General features: G+C 43.6%; 1 non-coding gene across 1 annotated transcript; it reads right to left on the reverse strand.

The window, feature by feature from the left end:
- Nucleotides 1-286: 286 nt before the first annotated feature.
- Trnat-ugu (transfer RNA threonine (anticodon UGU)) lies at nt 287-361 on the reverse strand. The gene has a single exon. It is a non-coding gene; the product is annotated as a tRNA-Thr (tRNA).
- Nucleotides 362-4,521: the final 4,160 nt, after the last annotated feature.

Here is a 4,521-nt window from a genome sequence, read left to right on the forward strand (position 1 = left end):
GTCCTCTGCCAAATGCTGACAGCTGCGTATATTTTTCACGTGCCTGTGTATGAGACATATTTACTGTCCAACTGAGTACATGAAATGAAATTCGCAAAGACTTCATGCCCTGGTATCGACATGTCCCCTGTTTACTATCCTTGTCAGCTGAGCAGTCAAATTGCTCTGCAGCGTCACACATTGATCAATCGGCCGCCAAAGTTTACAGTGAAATTAGAATTATATATTAATACCTTAAGCTGCTGACGGGCTTTGGTATATATCAACGGCAACAGGTGAAAATGTGTGCCCCGACCGGGACTCGAACCCGGGATCTCCTGCTTACATGGCAGACGCTCAATCCATCTGAGCCACCGAGGGCACGGGGGATAGTGCGACTGCAGGGACTATCTCTCGCATGCCTCCCTTGAGACCCACATTCTCACCTTATATGTCCACACACTACATTCGTAGTGTGCCTACCCAACATTACTCGTGGAAGACACTCTTACCAAGTCCCATAAGAGTTGGGTAACATGCATGCATCCGCACAGAGGAGGAAGGTCATGGCTCTTATTGCCAGAACTAAATACTTAAATGGATATGGTGTCTGTTCTTTCGGACAGGTCCGAAAGAACAGACAGCATATCCATATAAGTATAAAGTTTACAATGCTTCATATTCCATCGATACCTATTGGACCCGTCTGCATAACATGTCCATGGTGCGTCGTTTTCTTTCTCTAAGGGTGTATGTAACCGTTATTTTTAATTACCGTTTGAGTTTATGTTGCACAGTACGTATTCTTGATTTTCTGCTGCTAAATTTGTTCTTATACTTCTAGTGCGATGACTGCTTCTCAGTCGGCACACTTGTTGTTGTTGTTGTGGTCTTCAGTCCTGAGACTGGTTTGATGCAGTTCTCGATGCTACTCTATCCTGTGCAAGCTTCTTCATCTCGCAGCACATACTGCAACCTACATCCTTCTGAATCTGCTTCGTGTATTCATCTCTTGGTCTCCCTCTACGGTCTTTACCCTCCACGCTGCCCTCCAATACTAAATTGGTGATCCCTTGATGCCTCAGAACATGTCCTACCAACCGATCCCTTCTTCTAGTCAAGTTGTGCCACAAACTCCTCTTCTCCCCAATCCTATTCAGTACCTCCTCATTAGTTATGTGATCTACCCATCTAATCTTCAGCATTCTTCTGTAGCACCACATTTCGAAAGCTTCTGTTCTCTTCTTGTCCAAACTAGTTATCGTCCATGTTTCATTTCCATACATGGTTACACTCCATACAAATACTTTCAGAAACGACTTCCTGATACTTAAATCAATACTCAACGTTAACAAATTTCTCTTCTTCAGAAACGCTTTCCTTGCCATTACCAGTCTACATTTTATATCCTCTCTACTTTGACCATCATCAGTTATTTTGCTCCCCAAATAGCAAAATTCCTTTACTACTTTAAGTGTCTCATTTCCTAATCTAATTCCCGCAGCATCACCCGACTTGATTCGACTACATTGCATTATCCTCGTTTTGCTTTTGTTGACGTCCAACTTATATCCTCGTTTCAAGACACTGTCCATTCCGTGCAAATGCTGTTCCAAGTCCTTTGCTGTCTCTGACAGAATTACAATGTCATCGGCGAACCTCAAAGTTTTTATTTCTTCTCCATGGATTTTAATACCTACTCCGAATTTTTCTTTTGTATCCTTCACTGCTCGCTCAATATACAGATTGAATAACATCGGGGAGAGGCTATAACCCTGTCTCAGTCTCTTCCCAATCACCGCTTCCCTTTCATGTCCCTCGACTCTTATAACTGCCATCTGGTTTCTGTACAAATTGTAAATAGCCTTTCGCTCCCTGTATTTTACCCCTGCCACCTTCAGAATTTGAAAGAGAGTATTCCAGTCAACATTGTCAAAAGCTTTCTCTAAGTCCACAAATGCTAGAAAGATAGGTTTGCCTTTCCTTAATCTAGCTTCTAAGATAAGTCGTAGGGTCAGTATTGCCTCACGTGTTCCAATATTTCTACGGAATCCAAACTGATCTTCCCCGAGGTCGGCTTCTACCAGTTTTTCCATTCGTCTGTAAAGAATTCGCATTAGTATGTTGCATCCGTGACTTATTAAACTGATAGTTCGGTAATTTTCACATGTGTCAACACTTGCATTCTTTGGGATTGGAATTCTTATATTCTTCTTGAAGTCTGAAGGTATTTCGCCCGTCTCATACACCTTGCTCACCAGATGGTAGAGTTTTGTCAGGACTGGCTCTCCCAAGGCTGTCAGTAGTTCTAATGGAATGTTGTCAACTCCCGGGGCCTTGTTTCGACTCAGGTCTTTCAGTGCTCTGTCAAATTCTTCACGCAGTACCGTATGTCCCATTTCATCTTCATCTACATCCTCTTCAATATCCATAATATCGTCCTCAGGTACATCTTAAGGTGTATGGAGCTGTTATTTTTACTTACGGTTTGAGTTTATGTTGCACAGTATGTGTTCTTGATTTTCTGCTGGTGAAATTGTTCTTATACTTCTAGTGCGATGACTGCTTCTCAGTCGGCACCCAAACTATCCGCACACTTAACACCGTTATGTGAGAAGCCACGGAAACTGCACCTTGCAGAGAGAGAGTAAATGCCGGCGCTGGCGGGTACTCCTGTACTGGAGTTAACTGCTCGTGGTAAAGGGCTGCGCAGTGGAGTCTGGCAAACGGAGTAGGAGGTAAGAAACAAGACGGGTGGGCGGCCGCCCGCTGGACGGCGCTCGTCCGCAACTAACGGCTGCACCATCTGTCTGTCTGCGGGAGCGGGCGCCGCGCCGCGCCACGCTCTGTGGTGTGCGAGGAGAGCGCCCCGGGTCCTGCAGGGGAGGCTACACTCGCGCAGTGAAGTACCCAAGCGATCCTGCGCACTTGGCACACCTGACAAAGCTGCGCAACTACCACAAAACTAAGTACCTATAAATTTTCTGCGAAGATACAAAAAAATGTTTTTTTGTTCGTAGGTTGAAAGTTGCTCTTTACAATGTCAAGTTTCAAAGCAATTCCTTTTTCCACGGACTATGCATCGTAAGCAAGTAGAAAAATTATTCTGTACTAAATGATCGATTGCTGAAGGTGTCATAGTCTCTGACTAGCCGAGAAGGGATGTCTGATTTGTAGGATACCAGTTTAATATAATTAAAGTGCTGCACCTCACAGAGGTCAGTGTTGGCTGTAATTATCATATGGCAGCGGAACTTGGTGGATTACTCGTTAATGAGGAAAGGAATTACGTTGTAAAGACAATTATTTCCAATTTCGGACGACAGGTGGGAATTTGGTGGTGTGAATGCAAGAAATACGTATGGAAATCTTTCCATCTGTAATGGATTATGAACTGGACGTATACAGAAAAGGTAAGACAACTGAAAAAAGGATACTGTCGACTCTTTTATTAACTAACACTTACATAGTTTGTTCACTATGAGCACCGGAGACATCGATGAAATGCTGCATCCGTAAAGCGTCGGGATCAACAGTTGCTCGCAGCAGTTCCGGTGGAATCTGAGCAGTGTGTTCTTGTACGCCGGCCGTTGTGGCCCAGCAGTTCTAGGCGCTTCAGTCTGGAACCGCACGACCACTACGGTAGCAGGTTCGAATCCTGCCTCGGGCATGGATGTGTGTGGTATCCTTAGGTTAGTTAGGTTTAAGTAGTTCTAAGTTCTAGGCGACTGATGACCTCAGATGTTAAGTCTCATAGTGCTCAGAACCATTTTTTTTTTTTTTTTGTTCTTGTACGCAGGCCCTTAGATCAGGTAGAGAACGAACGTGTCCCTGATAAACGCGTTCTTTTAGATATCACCAGGACCAAAAATCGCATTTCTTCAGATCAGTTGATCTTGCAGGCCAAGTACATGGAAAAGCTGAAGGGCTAACACCGCGGAAGGTTGCATTAAGCAGATCTTTCACTGGACGAGCGAAATGAGGTGTTGCCCCGTCTTGCATGAATACAGTGGTTTCAACACAGTTGGGCTGCTACTTCTTTTATTTATTTACAGGTCAAGTTCCGTAGGACCGAATTGAGGAGCAAATCTCCAAGGTCATGGAACGTATCAGTACATGAAATTACAACATAAAACTAATAACAGATAAAAATAAATGCTTATGAACCCGAAAAAAGTCAGTCTATAAGTTCAAGTAAATGCAGTCAACAATTTAACAAGAATCAGCTTAATTTTTCAAGGAACTCCTCGACAGAATAGAAAGAGGGGCCCTTGAGGAAACTCTTCAGTTTCGATTTGAAAGCGCGTGGATTACTCCTAAGATTTCTGAATTCGAGTGGTAGCTTATTGAAAATGGATGCAGCAGAATACCGCACGCCTTTCTGCACAAGACGTAAGGAAGTCCGATCCAAATGCAGGTTTGATTTCTGCCGAGTATTAACTGAATGAAGGCTGCTTATTCTTGGGAATAAGCTAATATTGTCAACAAGAAATGACAGTATGGAATATATATATTGAGAGGCCAATGTCAAAATACCCAGAC

The sequence above is a fragment of the Schistocerca serialis genome, chromosome 8 (genome assembly GCF_023864345.2).
Source record: "Schistocerca serialis cubense isolate TAMUIC-IGC-003099 chromosome 8, iqSchSeri2.2, whole genome shotgun sequence".
Taxonomy (NCBI): domain Eukaryota; kingdom Metazoa; phylum Arthropoda; class Insecta; order Orthoptera; family Acrididae; genus Schistocerca; species Schistocerca serialis.